This window comes from Pan troglodytes, chromosome 5, assembly GCF_028858775.2.
Source record: "Pan troglodytes isolate AG18354 chromosome 5, NHGRI_mPanTro3-v2.0_pri, whole genome shotgun sequence".
Classification (NCBI taxonomy): Eukaryota; Metazoa; Chordata; class Mammalia; order Primates; family Hominidae; genus Pan; species Pan troglodytes.
Window position 1 is genome coordinate 99,362,202 of NC_072403.2, and position 22,390 is coordinate 99,384,591.

At 40.9% G+C, this 22,390-nt stretch overlaps 1 protein-coding gene across 3 annotated transcripts in view; it reads left to right on the forward strand.

The window, feature by feature from the left end:
• The first annotated feature begins 5,943 nt into the window (after positions 1-5,943).
• CFAP206 (cilia and flagella associated protein 206) overlaps positions 5,944-22,390 on the forward strand; it is a 91,067-nt gene continuing 74,620 nt past the window's right edge. For all 3 annotated transcript variants that reach the window (XM_024357327.3, XM_063812523.1, XM_054686822.2), the window contains exons 1-2: positions 5,944-6,065; positions 9,814-10,062. The gene's annotated coding sequence lies outside the window, so the exon portion shown is untranslated. The remainder of the gene's footprint in view (positions 6,066-9,813; positions 10,063-22,390) is intronic.

Consider the following 22,390-nt stretch of genomic DNA (forward strand, 5'->3'; position numbering starts at 1 on the left):
CTGTATCTGTCTTTATTCATTTCTACATCAGACATATAATTAATTATTTCAGCATTTATTGCCATAGAAAACAAGTAAAGGAAAGTGTTCTTAGGTTGTTCCTGTTTTGGGCAGGTGTGCTAAGTTCCAGTAGAGAGATTATCATTTGGTGAATGCAGTAGCATTGTGAATTTAAAAAAGCAATTTCTCTCAAATTCAGTAGGATAAAATTTAAATTCTGGGACTCCCATATAAAGTAATTCAGGAAGGACTTGCTACCCACACAACAGGCAGGTTCAGTCACTTGGTGGGTGTCAACTCAATGATCACAACCAAAGAAGATTTAGCAAGGGGATTTTATTACTTATAAGGAGTAAGGAGAACACCAGGGATAGTCCCCAAAGCAGTGTCTGCCTGAGCTGGGGGCTGGGTCAGGTTTTATAAACATAGGGTAATGAGGCATGATCTGATTGGGTCTTGCAATGAGGGGATGTCAGGAGGCATGATCTAACTGGATCCTGCCATGGGGTGATGCCAAAGCTCAATCCAGTTGGATTCTGGATCCTGCCATGCAGTGTCCACTTCTTAATTCAGTTCCCACTCCTGAGTCAGAGCAATCACGTTCCCTCTGTGGTTGAACACTTGGTCCATCTGGGCATGCTCAGATTACATGACCTGAGGGTCCATGGCAACTGAAAAACACTGTACTACTTTGTTACGTGAAAGTTGGGCCACATGGGTCTGGTATGGCTACAGACTCACCTATATTTGCCAGTTGTAAAAGAAAAAAAGATGGGAGATATTTCTCAAATCCACCTCTCTCAGAACTCAGAGGCTAGGGTTTTTAAAGGATAATTTGGCAGGCAGGGGGCTGGGGAATGGGTGCTACTGATTGGTTGGAGATGAAATCACAGGAGTGTTGGAACTATCTTCGCATGCCGAGTCAGCTTCTGGGTGGGAGTTACAGGACCAGTTGATTTATTTCCTTGGGATGAGTCATGGGTCCAAGTAGTGTCAGTTCATCAGGATGCAAACATCTGAAAAATATCTCAAAGAACAATCTTAGGTTTTACAATAGTGATGTTATCTGTAGGGACAATTGGGAAAGTTACAACTCTTGTGACCTCTGGCTACATGACTCCTGAGTAGTAAGCAAGCTAGGGAACATGGCTGGTTATCACTGAACTATGCATAGGTCTTAGCAGAATTCAGGCTCCTCCCATAATTCTAACCTTTTGGCCTTTCATTCATTTTACAAAGGTGGTTTTAGTCCCTGAACTAGGAGGAGGGTAGTTTTGGGAAGGGGCTGTTATCTTCTTTGCTTTAATGTTAAACAATAAATTCCTCCCATGGTTAGCTTGGCCTGCACTCAGGAATGAGCAAGGGCAATAAGCTTGTGAGGTTAGAAGCAAGATGGAGTCTGCTATGTTAGATTTCTCTCACTGTCATAAGTTTTGCAAAAGTGGTTTCAGAACCCTAATCCTTCCAGCAAACATGGGCAGGGAGCCAAGAATGATGGGGAGCAGAACTGGATGCCCTTCTCTGAACATACTGGATGTACTCTCCTGATGTCAAGCCCCACGGGTGAATGTGTGGAGGGGTACACTCTGTAGCTCCCTCCCACCATCCTAATGTCAGGAAGGACAGATTTGCCCTCAGGGTTCTGGAGAGAGACTAATTGCCTGTGGCAAGATGAGAATAGCAAAGTCAAGTGAAAATTGAAAGTGAGTTATGTTTTTGAAATCTCATTGGGACCCTCATGCCTGGTTTTCTACTGAAACTTGACTGAGACAGAGATTAAGTCAGACTATTTTTTAAAAGATTCCCTGAGTGAACCAATTTTTAGCATAATTTGAGAAGAGAACAGTAACTCTCCGGATACTGTTTCCTTTGAGTACAATACCTAGAGAGGCCTTTATAGATCTTAGATACTATGTCCCATATAAATTATTAAAGTTGTAAGCATTTTAGAGAGTTACTTTAAAGAGAACTTAAGTCCATTTTTCTTAGTTGTCTTAGATGCTACCTGTACAGTAAGAATGCATGCAGTTCACATGGTTTCTGGTAATTAGGAAGCTGTGTTAACTCCTGGAGGCCATCTGGGAAGGCCTCTAAGACTGAGGACTCTAAGAAATTATTGCAGTTTAATTTTCTGGAATTTATGCTACCAAGACATGAACTTTTTGGAGTAAAGGAACTTGTGCACTACGAAACAGATGTATAGCATCACTCGGACAGATGGAGAAGCCTCCATCCTAGTCACAAAGCACAAGGAGTTGGGCAGTTTAGTAATCACTGGACTTTTATGTTACCAAGAAGTCACTCTGATGGTTTCTTTCTCCAACTCTGATTTCATCTGATTTATTTAAAGCTTGTGTGTTTTAGGCCAGGCATGGTGGCTCACGCCTGTAATCCCAGTGCTTTAGGAGGCTGAGGTGGGCAGATCGCTTGAGCCCAGGAGTTCAAGACTAGCCTGGGCAACATGGTGAAACCTCATCTTTACAAAAAGTACAAAAACTAGCTGAGTGTGGTGGTGTGCACCTGTAGTCCCAGCTACTCAAGAGGCTGAGGTGGGAAGATTGATTGAGCCTGGGAGGTTGAGGCTGCGGTGAGCCATGATCCTGCCACTGCACTCCAGCTTGGACAACTGTATTAGTCTGTTTTCACACTGCTGATAAAGACATACCAAAGAGTGGGTAATTTATAAAGAAAAAGAGGTTTCATGTACTCACAGTTCCACGTGGCTGGGGAGGCCTTACAATCATAGCGGAAGGCAAAAGGCACATCTTATATGGCAGCAGATAAGAAAGAATTGGGAACCAAGTAAAAGGGGTTTCCCTTATAAAACGATCAGATCTCATGAGACTTATTCACTACCACGAGAACAGTATAGGGGAAACCGCCCCCATGGTTCAATTATCTCCCACCAAGTTCCTCCCACAATATGTGGGAATTATGGGAGCTACAATTCAAGATGAGACTTGGGTGGGGACCCAGCCAAACCGTATCATTCTGCCCCTGGCCCCTCCCAAATGTCATGTCCTCACATTTCAAAACCAATCATGCCTTCCCAACAGTCCCCCAAAGTCTTATTTCAGCATTAACTCAAAAGTCCACAGTCCAAAGTCTCATCTGAGACAAGGCAAGTCCGTTCTGCCTATGAGCCCATAAAATCAGAAGCAAGTTAGTTAATTCCTAGATACAGTGGGGGTACAGGCATTGGGTAAATACAGCCATTCCAAATGGGAGAAATTGGCCAAAATAAAGGGGCCTTAGGCTCCATGCAAGTCCATAATCCAGCAGGGCAGTCAAATCTTAAAGCTCCAAAATCATCTTTGACTCCATGTCTCACATCCAGGTCACACTGATATAAGAGGTGAGCTCCCATGGCCTTCGGCAGTTCAGCCCCTGTGGCTTTGCAGGGTATAGCCCCCCTCCTGGCTGCTTTCATAGGCTGATGTTGAGTGTCTGCAGCTTTTCCAGGTTCACAGTGCAAGCTGTCTGTGGATTTACCATTCTGGGGTCTGGAGGATGTGGCCCTCTTCTCACAGCTCCACTGGGCAGTGCCCCAGTGGGGACTCTGTGTATGGGGGCTTCAACTCCACATTTCCCTTCTGCACTGCCCTAGCAGAGGTTCTCCATGAGGGCCCTGCCCCTGCAGCAAACTTCTGCCTGGACATCCAGGCGTTTCCATACATCCTCTGAAATCTAGGTGAAGGTTCCCAAACCTCAATTCTTGATTTCTGTGTACCTGCAGACTCAACACCATGTGAAACCTGCCAGGGCTTGGGGCTTGCATCCTCTGAAGCCATGCCCTAAGGTATACCTTGGCGCCTTTTAGCCATGGCTGGAGTGGCTGGGAAGCAGGGCACCAAGGCCCTAGGCTGCACAAAGCAGGGGGATCCCTGGGCCCAGACCATAAAATCATTTATTCCTCCTAGAACTCCGGGCCTGTGATGGGAGGGGCTCCACAAAGATCTCTGGAGACATGCCCTGCAGGCATTTTCCCCATTGTCTTGGAGATTAACATTTGATTCCTTGTTATTTATGCAAATTTCTGCAGCAGGCTTGAATTTCTTCTCAGAAAATGGGTTTTCTTTTCTATCTCATTGTCAGGCTGCAAATTTTCCAGGCTTTTATGCTGTATTTCCCTTTTAAAACTGAATGCTTTTAACAGCACCCAAGTCACCTCTTTAATGCTTTGCTGCTTAGAAATTCCACCAGATACCCTAAATCATCTCCCTCAAGTTCAAAGTTCCACAGATCTCTAGGGCAGGGGCACAATGCCACCAGTCTCTTTGCTAAAACATAGTTTTACTCCAGTTCCCAACAAGTTCCTTATCTCTATTTGAGACCATCTCACCCTGGATTTCATTGTCCATATCATTATCAGCATTTTGATTAAAGCCATTCAACAACTGTCTAGGAAGTTCCAAACATTCCCACATTTTCCTATCTTCCTCTGAGCCCTCCAAACTGTTCCAACCTCTCCCTGTTCCCCAGTTCCAAAGTTGCTTCCATATTTTTGGGTATCTTTACAGCAGTACCCCAGTACCTAGTACCAATATACTGTATTAGTCCATTTTCATGCTGTTGATAAAGACTTACCTGAGATGATAATTTATAAAGAAAAAGAGATTTAATTGACTCACAGTTCCACCTAGCTGGGAGACCTCACAATCATGGTGGAAGGTGAAAGGCAAAAAGCACATCTTACATGGCAGCAGACAAGAGAGAATTGAGAACCAAGTAAAAGGGGTTTCCCTTATAAAACCCTCAGATCTTGTGAGACTTATTCACTACCATGAGAATAGTATGGGGGAAACGGCCCCCATGATTCAATTATCCCTCCCACAACATGTGGGAATTAATGGGAACTACAATTCAAGATGAGATTTGGGTGGGGACACAGCCAAATCACACCAGCAACAGAATGAGACGCTGTCTCAAAAAAATAGAAATAAAGCTTGCATATTTTAACTTTAGGGGCCTTATTTCCACTGACATCATGTAGACACTATTTGGCAAAAATTAGGTTCATTTACAGATTGAGGATTTAGACACTCTGCTACTTCTAATAAAATTTTATTTGTGCTTGGCTGGGATCACTTAGAAAAGGAAGGAAAAAAAAGCACTGCCATTTGTTGTCTGCTAATAGTAAGCTAGACAGCATGTGAATGCTCCACCTGCATTATTCAACCTCTGCATCACAGCCACCAAATAAAGGCATTCAGGCACTTGAGGGTAGTATTCTGCCTGGTTCCATTTTCTGCCACTCTGTTTGAAAATTGCAGAACCAACTATTTCCAACTGAGTTTAAATTGCAGGATTGAAAATTATTCTTTTTTCTCTAGTTAGTTCTAAATAGAAACACTTTTATATTGAGTTGAATAAAGTTAAAAGTATCCCTTAATATAGAGCAACTGCATGTTAGGTCTTAAATTTTACATTCTTAGGGATAAAAAAGGGAACAATATAGCTCCTATTTGTTGAATGCTTCACATCAGGCACTGGCTTTATACACATTGTCTGCAATTCTGTCAACAATCCTCAGAGGTAAGAATTAATTATTCTCACTTTATACAGGAGGAAATTAAAGTTTATCAAGATTAACTTACCTAGGGTCACACAGCTGGAAAATGATGGATACCATCCCCAAATATCCTACTGTACTTCTAGCTCTATATTATTCTGTATATATTGTAAAAGCTAACATGTATTCTGTACTTACATGGACAAAGCACTCTAGGTATTTATCATATACTATATTAACTCATTTAATCCTTGCAACAACTGTATGGCATGAGTACAATTATAACCCCCGTTGAACAGATAAAGAAACTAAGGAACAAAGAGGCTAAATGGTTTTCCCTAAGCTCAGTAAGCTGGGAAGTAGCAAAGTCAGAATTCAAGCCCATCTGTCTGCCTTACTCTTAACCATATGTGATATTTCTTATTTACCTTAGGAACTTTCCATCTTACCTACTTTTTGGACTTTAAGACCACAAAGGACTTCCTCTGCTGAGGACCGAAACTGAACCCCAAGGCCAGACAGTATTCTTGATATACCACTGTATGCTGCACAGGTATACCTCATCCCCTCACCCCAACTCAGTGTCCCCAAGTGGTGCTATTTGTATCATTTGTCTATTTTAAAGACTATTATTTAGTTACATAATAGAATTAGGTAATTCTATACATGTCATTCTTAATTAAATTATAGTTTTTAATTTTATGTTGCAGCTTTTAATTAGATGTATGAGATTAATTATTGATTTTGTTTATTCAACATGCATCAAGAAGCAAACTACCATATGTCAGGTGAAGATGCTTGTGTTCATGGTACATAAAATAAGGAGTAGCCCTTACAGTTAGAGAACTCAGTGAAGTGGATAGAAAGACAGTGAACACACTTGTTATGAGTATTAGTCTGTTCTCACACTGCTAATAAAGACATACCTGAGACTGGGTAATTTATAAAGGAAAGAGGTTTACTGGACTCACAGTTCCACATGGCTGAGGAGGCCTCACAATCATAGTGGAAGGCAAAGGAGAAGCAAAGGCATGTCTTTACATGATGGCAGAAAAAAGGGCATGTGCAGGGGAACTCTCCTTCATAAAACTATCAGATCTTATGAGACTTATTCACTATCATAAGAACAGCATGGGAAAAATCTGCCCCCACGATTCAGTTATCTACCACTGGGTCCCTCCTACGACCATGTGGGGATTTTTACAGTTCAAGGTGATATTTGGGTGGGAACACAGAGCCAAACCATATCATTATGTTTGAGGGCTGGAGAAAAAACAATAATGGACATGTAGCACCACTTAATAATTGATATTATACTATACTGGTGGGTGTCAACACTTAGAATCAGTGGCCTTCTAGCCTAACTGATATTCTTGCTTAGTGCTAAGTCCTCTCCACATTAGTGAAGGAATGGCTTGATTGAAAATTTGATTTCAGCATACAAAGTGTATTCTACAGTGTCAAAGACAAATTTTCCTAGTTCTCACATGTTTGTTCTTCTCAAGATTTCAGATGGTCAGGATAATGGTTGTTTCCTCTATTGGTTCAGGACAATAGGTTTGTACCTGACAAAATACTGTCTCTGGGTTCTTTGGAGTGCAAAGACAACTCCAGACTCTTTGGGAAGGGCCTTGGGAGATATAAATAAAAAAATCCTAAAGTTGTGGTCACCAGTTCCAGGGATCTCAAGAGGGTCAAGGTCTACCCAGAAATTTGACATTTTGGTGAGGCACGGTGGCTCATGCCTGTAATTCCAGCACTTTGGGAGGCCGAGGCAGGCAGATCACAAGGTCAGGAGATTGGGACCATCCTGGCTAACACAGTAAAAACCCGTCTCTACTAAAAACACAAAAAATTAGCCAGGCGTGGTGGTGGGCACCTGTAGTCCCAGCTACTCAGGAGGCTGAGGCAGGAGAATGGCATGAACCCAGGAGGCAGAGCTTGCAGTGAGCCGAGATCGTGCCACTGCACTCCAGCCTGGGCGACAGAGTGAGTCTCCGTCTCAAAAAAAAAAAAAAAAGAAATTTGACATTTTGTTTTGCATTTTTATCCCTTGATTTCTGGATAATTAAAAAATAATTTAGTATCCTTTAATTACAAATAAATGAAAGAAATAAAAAAGGTGATCATTGAAATAATTAACTGAAATAAAAGATATCCTTTTATATTAATATGGTTTTGTAGGCCCATGGGATCAGTTAACAAAAGGCAATTATTTGCATACCATCCTCATGTTCACCTACAAAGTCATTTTCTATTGCTTGTCATATAATCTAGAAGTCATATTTCTAGTATGATTTTACTCAAGAGAAATTAAAATATATGTCCATACAAGGACTTGTATACAAATGTTCATAGCAGCCTTATTTATAATTGTCCCAAATTGGAAACAGCCCAGATGTTCATCAGTTGGTGAATAAATTGTGGCACGCCCATGGAATGGAATATTACTCAACAATAAAAAAGAATAACAGGCCGAGTCTGGAGGATTGCTTGTGGCCAGGAGTTATGACCAGCCTTGGCAATAGAGTGAGACCCTATCTCTACTAAAAAAAAATAATTTCTACAAATTAGCCAGATATGGTGGTGCATGCCTGTAGTCCTAGCTACTTGGGAGGCTGAGGCAGGAGAATTGCTTGAGCCCAGGAGTTTGAGGCTGCAGTAAGAGCTATGATTGTGCCACTGCACTGCAACCTGGGCAACAGAGCAAGACCCTGTCTCTTTTTTAAAAGTCAATAACATACATGTGACAACATCATAAACCTCAAAAGCATTATGTAAATTAAAAAATTCATCCTCAAAAAACTACTACCATATAACTCAATTTATATAAAAATTTAAAAGATGCAAAACTCTCATGACAGAAAGGAGATCAATGAGTGGTTGCCAAGAGTCAGAGAGTATGGGAGAGAAGCCGACTGTGAAGGGGCATGGGAATCTTCTGGGATGACGGAAATGTTCTATATTATGACTTCAGTGATGATTACACTACTGTATACTTTTGAGATGCATCTAATTGTGTACTCAATATTGGTGAATTTTATGTCTATTAAACCTAATAAAGCTGATTTCAAAAAATCATTCATAGGCTGGAAGTGCTGGCTCACACCTGTAATCCCAGCACTTTGGGAGGCTGAGGTGGGTGGATCACCTGAGGTCAGGAGTTCAAGACCAGCCTGGCCAACATGGTGAAACCCCGTCTTTACTAAAAATACAAAAGTTAGCCGGGTGTGGTGGTACATGCTTGTAATATCAGCTACTCTGGAGACTGGGGTGGGAGAATAGCTTGAACCTGGGAAGTGGAGGTTACAGTGAGCCAAGATCGTGCCATTGCACTCCAGCCTGGGTGACGAGTGAAACTCCATCTCAAAAGAAAAAAAAAATTCATAATTGCACCATACAGGAAGAAATCCTTCATACACTCCCATTTTAGCTCTTCATTTCTGCATAGTAGCAGTATAGTGGCCTGGGATTGGGCTGCTTACATGTGAATCTTGGTCTACCAGTTGGTAAGTGGCTGGCTTTCAACAAATTGCTTATTAAGCCTCAGGTTTCTTCACTTACAAAATGAGGATAATAATTGCACCTGGTCCACAGGGTCATGACATGGATTCAATAGAAAGCTCAGCAGTGTACCTGACTTAACAGTTGTTCACACTAAGATTTTTAAACTTTACAATGGTGAAAAGGCAATATGCATTCCATAGAACTCATACAACCATTTTGTTCTTCACTTTCAGTAAAATATTCAATAAATATTCAATAAACTAATTCAAAAAATTACTTTATTACAAAATAGGCTTTGTGTTAGAAGATTTTGCCCAACTGCAGGCTAATGGAAGTGTTCTGAGCACATTCAAGGTAGGCTAGGCTGAGCTGTGATGTTCAGTGGATTAGGTATTAAATGCATTTTTAACTTACAATAATTTCAACTTATAATGAATTTATCAGGACTTGATCCCACCATAAGTCAAGGAGCATCTGTACACCAACTGTTGGTTATTATTTTTCATCCCCACAAGACAGATATAGTTCTGCATTTCTCATGCAGATTCTACAGGCCTTTATTCTAATTTTTAATGTGCCAATTTTATCATATTTGGTTTCTTCAGTCTTTAATATATTCATGTAGATGTCTGTGAATTATAGTCTATCTATGCTTGTAGGCTTTAAAATATATTTAGTCAATGGTGGGTAGAAATTTTATTTTAGCTTAAAAATTAATCTTATAAAATGCCTGCTGACATTTCATGTAAGAATTCTTTTACTCAATTCATGTTTTTCTCTTCTTCCCTGTGGAGTATATTTATTGACTACAGATGGAAGCACATTGCTAAGGAATGGAAAGCTGCAAGATAGAACATGCCCTTCACCTGCGTGGTTGCATAGAAACCAGTCGTTTGTCCAAATCTTAAAGAACTCAAGTGGAAAGCATACTTTAAAATGTAAAGGTTAGAATCACAAACTACAGTTTGAATTGAAATGACTGAAAGATTGTTTCAAGAATATAAGAATTCTATCTAAAAGAAGTGAATGAAAGGTATATTCTGGTAAGTCCTTTATAATTACGATTTTGAACAAACTGCTTTAAATTATGCTATAGCATGAACTGAGAAGGAAAAAAGTGAATAGAAGGATATCAGGATTGCTGAAGCACAGAACCCAGAACAACAGTCCAAACCAATGATGGAGGTGAAACTAAGATAGCAGCCACAACCAGAAGTTGATTCAGAAAGAATTAATTCGGGCTGGGTTGTGGTCATTTATACCTGTAATCCCAGCACTTTGGGAGGCTAAGGCAGCTGGATTGCCTGAGCCTAGGAGTTTGAGACCAGCCTGAGCAACATGACAAAACCCTGATTCTACCAAAAATAAAAAAAAAACTAGCCTGTGGTGGCAAGCGCCTGTAGTCCCAGCTACTGGGGAGGCTGAGGTGGGAGGATGGCTTGAGTTCAGGCAGGGGAGGTTGCAGTGAGCTGAGGTCCTGCCACTGAACTCCAGTTTGGGGGACAGAGCGAGACACTGTCTCAAGAAAGAAAGGAAGAATTGGCTGGGCATGGTGGCTCACACCTGTAATCCCAGCACTTTGGGAGGCCAATGCAGGTGGATTGCTTGAGGACAGGAGTTCAAGACCAGCCTGGCCAACATGGCGAAACCCCATCTCTACTAAAAATACAAAACTTAGCTGGGCATGGTGGCCCGGGCCTGTAATCCCTGCTACTTGGGAGGCTGAGACAGGCAAATCACTTGAACCCAGGATGTGGAGGTTGCAGTGAGCCGAGACTGCCACTGCATTCCAGCCTGGGAGAAAGAAAAAAAGAAAGAAAGGGAGGGAGGGAAGGAGTCAGGAAGGAAGGAAGGGATTGATTCAGAGACAAAACAGAAATAGACCTTGTTTCTCGTGATTAAAATATGCTAAAAGCAATAGCTAAGATTGCAGCTGAAGAGTATGAATATAATAGTAGCCCACAAAATACCACAGCACTGTGGTTGTTGCTGTCGTTGGTCTTAGTCTTTGTCTCTATCTTGGTTTTGGTATAGATATTATTGTTTGCAAGGTACTAAACTAGCTCATTATAAATTTCAGGTTAAAAAACAAGCAGCAAGGATATCTGGAGACATTCTGACAGTAAATGCAATGATAGAGCACTAGCCTTTTCACTATAGACCAATAGAAATGGAAGCAGTAGTTGTGGGGCATGAATATACAGACACAAGAATCAGTGGCACAGAATAGAATTTCCAGAAACAGATACCAATGCACTTATGCATTTGTTAATTTAGTATATGACAAAGATCGCTGCTGTGGTTTGTATGTGTCCCTCAGATTTCGTGTGTTGGCAACTTAATCCCCAATGTGATAGCATTGAAGGGTGAGGCCTTTAAGAGGAGATTGGGGCTGGGCACGGTGACTCACATTTGTAATACCAGAACTTTGAGAGGCTGAGGCAGGTGGATCACTTGAGGTCAGAAGTTTGATATCAGCCTGGCCAACATAGAGAAACCCCGTCTCTACTAAAAATACAAAAATTAACTGGGCATGGTGACCACACCTGTAATCCCAGCTACTTGGGAGGCTGAGGCAGGAGAATCGCTTGAACTGAGGAGGTGGAGGTTGCAGTGAGCTGAGATCGCCCCACTGCACTCCAGTCTGGGTGACAGAATGACACTCCATCTCAAAAAAAAAAAAAAAAAAGGACAGGAAGAATGATCTGAGCTAGCATACTCAGCACATTCAGCCCACTTCCTATTGTGAAGCCCTGTACCACCTGGGATCTGTAGAGAACCCCCCCACCACCCGCAAGAAGGCTCTCACCTGCTGTGGCCCCTCAACCTTGGACTTCTCAGCCTCCCAAACTGTAAGACATAAATTCCTTTCCTTTATAAATTACCCAGTTTCAGGTATTCTGTTATAAGCAACAGAAAACAAACTAATATAATGGCATTTCAAAGTAGTGGAAAAAAACATGACATTCAGTTAATGGTTTGAAGGCAACTGGAGAGTTATTGAGGTGAAATATTATTGAATCCTCTCTCATAATACATCAAAATATATTCCAAGTAGATCAAAGTTTACAAGTAAAAATAAAACTGCAAAAGTATGAAAAGAAGTCATGTAAGAATTTTTACATAAATCAGATTGAGGAAGACCTTCTATTTTTAACACAAAACCCAGGGGTGAAACAGTATTAATAAAAAATTGATGACTTCAACTTCATAAAAATTTGTTTAAAGCTTCTAGGTCAAAAATCATAGGCTTCGGTGGAATATTGCTGTAAAAGAAATTTTTTAAAAACAGAAAAAAGAAAGAAAAGCTACAGGCAAGGTCAAAAGATAAACCACAAACCTGAGAAAAATATTTGCGTCTCCTATCATAGACAAAGGACTTATTTCTTGACTATATAAGGAACTCTTAAGCATCAATAAGAAATAGATTAACAACACTATAGGAAAGTAGATTAAAATTTTACATAGAAAATATAAAAATAACTAAACATCATTGAAATATAGGAAAGATTTTTCAATCACTCAAAATAAATGCAAATTAAAACTACACTGAGAAGACTTTTTAAAATCTATGAAACTGGCAAAAATAATAAAATTATAAAACTGTGTTGTTGTAAGTATGGAATTCAATTTGGCAATATCTTTGGCATATATATATCTTTTGCCCCAGAAATTCCACTTCCAGGAATTTATCCTACAGATATTCTTGTACATGCAGAATAACATATGGACTAGATTGTCATTATGGTATTATCTGTCAAAAAAAAAAAGGACCAAACAATCTAAATATAACTGGTTACATAAATTATGATACAGCTTTCCAGTGGAATAATAAGCTTCTATTAAAAAAAGAGAATGGGCTGGGTACAATGGCTCATGCCTATGATCCCAGCACTTTGGAAGGCTGGGAGGATTGCTTGAGCCCAGGACTTTGAGAAGACCAGCCTGACTAACATAGGGATATCCTGTCTCTACAAAAAAAAAAAAAGAAAGAAAAAAAAGTATGTGTACTATGGTTTGGATGTGGTTTGTCCCCTTCAACATTCATATTGAAATTTGATCCCCAGGCCGGGCACGGTGGCTCAGATCCGTAGCCCTAACACTTTGGGAGGCCGAGGCAGGCGGATCACTTGAGCTCAGGTGTTTGAGAACAGCCTGGGCAACATGGCGAAACCCCATCTCTACAAAAAAATACAAAAATTAGCTGGGGTGGTGGCACGTGCCTGTAGTCCCATCTACTTGGGAGGCTGAGTTGGGAGGATGGCTTAAGCCTGGAAGACGGAGGTTGCAGGCAGCCAAGATCATGCCAGTGCACTTCCAGCAGAGCCAGACCTTGAAAAGAGAGAGAGAGAGATAGAGAAAGAGAGAGAGAGAGAGAGAGAAAGAAAGAAAGGAAAGAAAGAAAGAGAGAGAAAGAGAAAGAAAAAATTTGATCCCCAGTGTGAGGGTGTTGAGGGGCAGGGACTAGTAGGAGGTATTTGGGTCATGGGGAAGGACTCCCAAAAATAGATTAATACCCTCCCATGGGAATGAGTGAGCTCTTCCTCTCCCGGGAATTGATTAATACCAGAGAGAGCAGGTTGTTACAAGTCTGGCTTCCTCAGTTTGGTTTCTGTCTTCTGCTTCCTCTCTCACCATGCGATCTCTTTGCCCATGCCCACTCTTCTTCCACTTTCTGCCACAAGTTGAAGCAGCACGAGGCCCTCACCAGATGCAGCTGCCCAATCTTGAACTTTCCAGCTACCACAATTGTAAGCCAAAGGAACCTCTTTTTTAAAATAAATTACCCAGCCTCAGGTAGTCTGTTATAGCAGCACTAAATAGACGAAGACAATGTGCTAATAAGAAATTTCCAAGATTTTCAAGATACCTCATGTGAGTAAATATATCATTAAGTGAAAACAAGACACAAAACAATATGCAGAGTATAATTTATTTATTCACATATCCAACAAATACTTTTGAGCATCTGCTATGTGTCAAGCATCACACTAGACACTTGGGATAAATCTATAAGTAAAGTAGTCAAAGGTCTCAACCATAGTGGAGCTTACACTTTGTTAAGGGAGATGGTCAATAAACAACAAACATGCACAATATATAGTATATTGGAAACTGGTAAGTTCTATGATTAAAAGAAAAAGTAGAGCAGGCCATGGGAGATCCAGGGGCTGCCTGTGGGGAAAAGACACTATTAAATATTGTGGTCGGCCGGGTGTGGTGGCTCACGCCTGTAATGCCAGCACTTTGGGAGGCCAAGGCAGGCAGATCATAAGGTAAAGAGATCGAGACCATCCTGGCCAACATGGTGAAACCCCGTCTCTACTAAAAATACAAAAATTAGCTGGGCATGGTGGCATGCGCCTGTAGTCCCAGCTACTCGGGAGGCTGAGGCAGGTGAATCACTTGAACCCGGGAGGCGGATGTTGCAGTGAGCTGAGATTGCCCCACTGCACTCCAGCCTGGTGACAGGGCAAGATTCCGTTTCAAAAAAAAAAAAAAAAGTGTGGTCAGGTTGGGCCTCAGAAGGCAAGATTTGAACAAAGACTTGAAGGAGATGAGAGAGTTAGCCAAAAGAGGATCTGGGAGAAGAGAGTTGCAGGCAGAGAGAGCTAGAAAAGGTCCTAAGGCAAGAGTGTGTCTGGTGAATGCAGGGAACAGAAGAGGCCAGCAAAGCAGAGCAGAGTGAGCCAGAAAGAGAGCATGAAGGTAAGGAAGATAAAGCAGGCAGATCAATGCAGGGCCTACATGCAGGACTTCATCAGTGCAGGACTTTGAAGTGTATTCTGAGTAAAAGCAAACAATTATAGGGTTTTGCTTGTTTTGTTTGTTTGTTTGTTTTTGAGACAGAGTTTCGCTCTGTCACCTCACCAGGCTGGAGTGCAGTGGTGCCATCTTGGCTTACTGCAACCTCCGCCTCTCGGGCTCAAGCGATTCTCGTGCCTCAGCCTCCCGAGTAGCTGGGACTACAGGCACACACCACCACACCAGGCTAATTTTTTGTATTTTTAGTAGAGACAGGGTTTTGCCATGTTGGCTGGGCTGGTCTTAAACTCCCAGGCTCAAGCGATCCACCAACCTCGGCCTCCCAAAGTGCTGGGATTACAGGCGTGAGCCACTGTGCCCGGCCTACTTTTTGTTTTTGAAGCAGGGTCTTGCCCTGCCGCCCAGGCTGGTGTGCAGTGGTGCGATCTCGGCTCACTGCAACTTCCACCTCCCAGGCTTAAGGCATCCTCCCACCTAAGCAGGGACTATAGGCAGGCGCCATCATGCCCGGCTAATTTTTGTATTTTTTGTAGAGACGGTTTCGCCATGTTGCCCAGGCTGGTCTCTAACTCCTGGGCTCAAGCGTTCCACCTGCCTCGGCCTCCCAAAGTGCTAGGATTACAGGTGTGAGCCACTGCACTGGGCCTATTGTAGGGTTTTGAGAGGAGTGGCATTTATGACTTACAATTTAAAAGGATCTCTCTGCTTGGTGGAGAACAGACTGTGAGAGACAAGGTGGAAGTAGAGAGTGTGCTGAGGCAGTGGTCCCTGTGAGAGATGCTGGTGGCCAGGACTAGGTGACAGGAGAGGAGGTGGTGAGCAGTGGTCAGATTCTGGAAATGTTTCAAAGTCATCAACAGACTTTCCTGACAGACTAGATGTTAGCGTGAAAGAAAGACAGGAGTCAAGGGCGCCTGAACAACCCGAAGGCCGGGGTTGCTATCAACTGAATGCGCAAGCTACAGGTGGAGCTTATTTGAAATATGTTTGTTTCAAATAAAATTTGAAATATTTATTAGACATCCAAATGATTGTCTAATCAACATCATCCGTAGATGGTATTTAGAGCCGTGAATATGACGTGTATTTACTATTTGAAAAACAAATTTGTGTATTTGTTTATGTATATATATTAATGTGCGTATATATAATATATATAAAATATATGTATAGGTATATGTATATATAATGCCTCTTTTCTAAACATAGGCACAAAAACTGGTCACTTTGGTTACCTCTCAGAGAACTGAGTGGCTGGAGATTGAGGGTTAAATGGAGTCTTATTTTTCATGGCATATCAATTTAAACCTTTTAATTTTGAACCATATGAACATATGATAGTTTAAAATTAAAATAACATTTAAAAAATAATAAAAATTACAAGCCACATTATAAAGCTGCCACAAAGCTGTGGCTTAATGGTTTTTTATTATTAATTTTTCAGAAAATGCTAAGTAAAGATAAATTAATTTTACTAATTCCAAAGGTATTCACTGAATACCTACCACATATAAGATACTGAATTTTTTTTTTTAAATGGAGTCTCGCTCTATCACCCAGGCTGGAGTACAAAGGCACGATCTTGGCTCACTGCAACTTCAACCCCCCGGGTTCAAGCGATTCTCCTGCCTCAGACTCCCAAGTAGCTGGGATTACAGGCGCGTGCCACCACACCCAGCTAATTTTTGTATTTTTAGTAGAGACGGGGTTTCACCATGTTGGCCAGGGTGGTCTTGAACTCCTGACCTCAGGTGATCTGCCCACCTCAGCCTCCCAATGTGCTGGTATTACAGGCGTGAGCCACTGCACCCACCTGTACTGAAATTTTTAAAAAACCTACACGATGTCTCTTCTTCAACATGATAATGTGTTGAATCTGAATGTAAATCTAAATCGGCCTTTTAGAACTAATTAGTTGCAAAAGTTACACCTTATTAGGATTAGCAAGCAGCTGGTTTTGTAAAACACAGCAGCTGGGGTTTTTGAACACATAGTGTGTAGTTCATTATCTGGCTATTTCTGACCCCAGAAAAAAATTCAGAATTATTTTATGACCCCAAACTAAATTAAATATCTATAAGGGTTGATCATATGTAGAAAAGAAAACCAATACTTGATCTACCATTTTAGCTCTTGCTCAATACTTTCTGGGTTAAAAATTTTTTTAATATAGGAAAGTCCAAAGACTAGTATGAGAAACACCTATGGCTCACCACCCAGAATTAACAAATATCAACATTTGTTCATGTTTGCCTTGCATATTTTAATAACACATCTAAAATGGTGCAGATAAAATGTAGGTCTTCTTTATTCTTCCAGTCCCATTCTTTCTCCTCCATAGAGATAACCACTCTCCTAGAGAGAGTGTGCAACCTTCTAGCATAAATAAGATATAAATTTTAAATAAAAGCTATTCTTTTCTACACGTTATTCTGCAACTTGCCTTTTTTTTTTTTTACCTAACATTGCATTTTGATCTATCCATGTTGACATATGTCACCGTTTTATTTTCTAGAGAGACGTGAAATCATAGCAATTTTTATTTTTCATAAGGACATCATATATGAATTAGAATAGGAATGTTTGCTAACTGCCCTAAAACATAAAGATGGTGCTCCTGAACGCTACACCAGTTGCCCCAGGGCACTGTAGTGAACTCACAGGGAGGCAGCCGGACATTTTTAAATTTCAAGGGAAACACAGTGACATTTGCCAGCTACCATGCAAACTGCCGTTATTAAATTGTTTAGACCCATTAGGCACTTGCTTTGGCCTAGGTTCAGAACAATTAGGTACTTCTTTTGGCCTAGAGTTTCCATGAAAAAAACTACTGAAACACTAAAGATGCTGGGAACCAAGAAAGTTTAAGAATCTCTGTAATAAGAATAAGAAATCTATACGAGGCTGGGCACGGTGGCTCACGGTGGTAATCCCAGCACTTTGGGAGGCCAACAAGGGCGGATCACTGGAGGTCAGGAGTTCGAGACCAGCCTGGCCAACATGGCAAAACCCCATCTCTACTAAAAATACAAAAATTAGCCAGACGTGGTGGCGGGCGCCTACAGTCCCAGCTCCCCAGTAGGCTGAGGCAGGAGAATGGCTTGAACCCGGGAGGCGGAGGTTGCAGTGAGCCAAGATTGTGCCACTGCACTCCAGCCTGGGCAACAAGAGTGAGACTCTATCTCAAGAAAAAAAAGAAAAAAACTATACAAACCGGTGTTCTCTGTCAGGCTCCACTACTCTGGTGTGCAACTGCAAGAATTACAGACAGAGTGCCTCAGAGAAACTGACTGGCCTTGAAAACCTAAAACTATTCATTGATAAAAACAGTGAGTGATGATATGGAGCACCTGGAAGGAATAGTTTGGTGTTACAGCTCTAAAAATCTCCAGCAAACTCTATTAGGTGAGCTTCTAAATTATTTCAAACATATGATTTTCATCAAAAATGCCCCTCATGCTGTGATAAAACTTAAATGTGCATCTGGCTATTTACCTATGCAAAGGGAGGGCAAGAGTTGAGAGGGATCAGGTAGAGCGATGGGTGTTGAAAGGCTGCAACTGAAGAAAAGGAAGACCTCAGGCATGGTTTTTAATGAATAGTCAATCAATCTATTTTACTCACAGGTGGTACTTCTGAGATTTAACCTATGCTTCATCCCTCCTGAAAAACCAGGAACTCAGCTTGAGGAATATTTATTGAAAACTTACCCTCATTTTTACTTAAAAGGATAGGATCAGGGACCCTATTTTAGGAATACTGTGTCAGCCTAAATAACAACCAGAGACAGACTCTCTAAAAGAAAGGATATTTATTTAAAGATAGAGCATTGCAATGTCAGTATGCATGCCATAGTAAACTATGTGTGTGTTCAGGGAGATAAAGACAAAGGTTTTTAAAGGGAAAAAATGAGGAAGATTACATCGTTGTTTTGAAATAATTATCCGTGGCTACAAAGATCAACAATAGGGGTGATGCCAGCCTGAGGTTGGACAGGCAGTAGTGGGACAGGTGTCCTTGCAGAGGTACTTTTTATATAAGGTGGCAATGGCCTTTGTGCAAGGTTGTGGGTTTTGCAGTTTTTTGTGACAGTTTTTGTTACCAGACATACACGGATGAGAACCCTCTCTTTGTGGCCTTCCCGGCTCTATTTGTCATGGTTTTCTTAACTTTAGCAATTCCATTTTGATTCTAACAACTATCACACTTGCATTTGTGCTTATATAGCACCAGGAGTACTATCAGGACACTTTGAGCTTCCCTGCAGAGGGAAAGGTGATTGAGTAGATAGGAAAGATGACAAAGCTATTCTCCTCAACCATGGACACATCTGCACATGTAATCCCAGGGCCAAGGCCACACTTGGCTTGCTTCGCTGATCTCTCTTTTACATAAATTCCATTTAGCATTTTGGCTACCAGATAAATTTCTTTCCATTTAAATATAAAAAGTCCTATCCGAGGAATGAAGGATTGCAATTTTATAAAAGGTCATAAGGAGAGGTTATAACAATCTTTAACAGGAATATGAAAAAGCCTGAGTTTGGGGGAAATTGTCTGAACCTGAAAAAGGAAGAAACAGTAGCCATAAGGGGAAATGGCTTTTGAATTTTAACAAAATTAACTTCGTATGTTGCTAAAAAATATGAGCTGAAAATATACCGCTTTTTTTCCCTGAGTGATACCTATCTCCTGAAGGACCAAGAGTGGCCCGTGTGATGTCACTTGGCAACACTAATCGATGAGATGTCTCGATCTAAGGCATCTTAGCACCAATAACAAAAACATTTTAAAATCAATGATTATATAACCTATTCCTATTTTCTTTGAGAGAAGAGCTCTTCCTAAAAATACCACCAACCATATTCTCTTTCAGCTACAAATGGATTCAAATGTAATTTTTTTCTATAACATTAATGTCAGGTTTTATGACCCACTGCAGAGAAATAAATAGTTTAAAGTGTTTTTGGACTACTGGCATTTAAATGGAAAGCCAGCCTTAAGGTCGTGTGTTAGGTCATGTAAAGCCTGAAGCTGTCCTAGGTCAGCGTCAGATTCCGAGTCATGTTTGCCTAGTCATGTTTGCACATGACTGCAGTACTTGAATAAGTGCCTACAGCAGACATTTCTCATTTTCCCAGAACTATGATTTGTAGGTAAAGAAATGGAACTGTGGTGTATCCAACATCATGTCATATATGCTAAGGTAAAATCTGGCACTAAATAAGAAAAATGGTTTAACTCTTAAATGGAATGAAACTTTTAAAAAATCTGATTTGTTCAGCTCTTAAATAGGGAAGTTAGGCTGGAGACAGTAGGCTCAGTCATCTCTTAAGCATTCATGGAAAAACCTACTATGTGTAGTCATTTTGCTAGGGTCATGGGGCCTACAGAGACATATCAGACAGTAGTAGGAGATGATAGGTTCATAAACAATAACAATAACAGCACCATGGCACATGTATACCTCTGTAACAAACCTGCACGTTCTGCACATGTATCCCAGAACTTAAAGCAAAGTAAAAAAAAAAAAGAACAGAGAAAAAAAAAATCTTAACCTGTCTCTTGACTTAACAATTCCACATCTAGGAATCTGTTTTGTACAATACTAGCAAGGACACATGAAAGTATGCATACAGGATGCCCACTGTAGCATTATGTGTGGTGGCAAATAAAAGCACTTACTAGAAAATTAAAAAAAAATAATAATAACAGCACAATGCCAAATTGGGGAATGCCCCAATAGAGGTATTAACAAAGGACTGTGTGAGTTCAGAGAAACATAATGGCTAGTTTTGACCTGGGACTTGAAGGACCAGTCCAGTTTCAACAGACAGATTTGGTGAGAAGATGGGGGTAATCTAGGCAGAGAGAAATATGTGAGGAAGTGTACAGTTAGGAAAATGTAATTTAGAATGATACATAAAAGGGGGCCATGAGAAATAAAACTGGAAAGAGAGGTCAGGGGTTAATCATGGAGGCTCTCCAATACCATGCCAGAGAATTAGGAAACAGGCCTAGCACTGTGGTTCGTGCTTGTAATCCCAGCAACTTGGGAAGCCAAAGTGGAAAGATCGCTTGAGCCCAGGAGCTCAAGGCTGCAGTGAGCCATGGTCTAGCCACTGCACTCCAGCCTGGAGGACAGAGCCAGACCCTGTCTCTTAAAAACAAACAAACAAACAAACAAACAAAGAATTAGGAATTTATTTGCCAGGCAACATGATCACGAACACCTTCAAAATGGACCAGAGAGATGTCCACAGTAAAATCAGAAATAGAGAACTAAATCAACCAAGTGATACTGCACATCCACAATGCAGGAAGCTCTTTGTTCAGTGAAGAGATACTTGCCTATTAAGAAAAAAAAGCAGGGGGTGGGGAGAATGAAAGCTTTTTGTTATTTTGTCCATTATTGTAATTTGGAACTGTTTTCAAATGTTTGAGAGAACTGAAAGATTAATGAAATAATATATGAAAAAGCTTTGCAAATAATAGTCCTTTTTAAATTATTTCTTCTCAAGTAACATGAAACAATTTACATGAGTAGAAGAATAATATGACATTAAGGACATGGAACAGAAATGTTTTATCTATATAGAAACTATAATAAATTCAGGTTGAATATACCTTATCCAAAGAAGTGTTTCAGATTTCAGATTTTTTTGGCTTTTGGAATATTTGCATATAATAATGAGATATCTTGGGGATGGGACCCAAGTCTAAACACAAAATTTATTTATGTTTCATATATACCTTATACACATAGGCTGAAGGTAATTTTGTCAATATTTTAAATAATTTTGTGCATGAAACAAAGTTTGTATACATTGAGCCATCAGAAAGGAAAAGCATCACTATCTCAGCCAACCATTGGACAACCTGTGGTTGTTTGGCATCACCATCATTTCTGACTCTGAAATTATATGCTCAGGCCGGGCACGGTGGCTCATGCCTATAATCCAGCACTTTGGGAGGCCAAGGCAGGTGGATTGCTTGAGACCAGGAGTTTGAAGCCAACATAGCAAAACCCCATCTCTACTAAAATTATAAAAATTAGCCGGGTCCGGTGGTGCACACCTGTAATCCCAGCTACGATGAGAGGCTGAGGCAGGGGAATTGCTTGAACACAGGAGGCAGAGGTTGCAGTGAGTGGAGATCACACCATTGCACTCCAGCCTGGGCGACAGAGTGAGATTCTGTCTCAAAAAAAAAAAAAATTATACGCTGCTGATAGTCATTTTCATATACTTATTTATACATAACTACTTAGTAAAAATATGACTTACATATCTGGTATGCACAGAAAAGATATATTGCAGCTGAAGGTGGCTGGGAAGGTCTTTTTTCCTTTGGGGATGCTGAATAAACTATGTAGTGGGCCTTTGCTTTGACTTTTGGCATAAGGATGCTCAACTTGTAATATTCTTCAGGCCAAAGTGAGGGAGGAAAAGAAGGGTGCAGTGAGGGCAGGAAGACGGAAGAAGGAAATAGGAAAGACAAAAGGAAAAAGGGAAATGGGCAAGAAAGGAAGGCAGCTGGAGGGCCGCAGAGAGGCCTCATAGGAGAGAGACATGGGGGTGGCAATGCTCAGGCATACAGCTAGCAG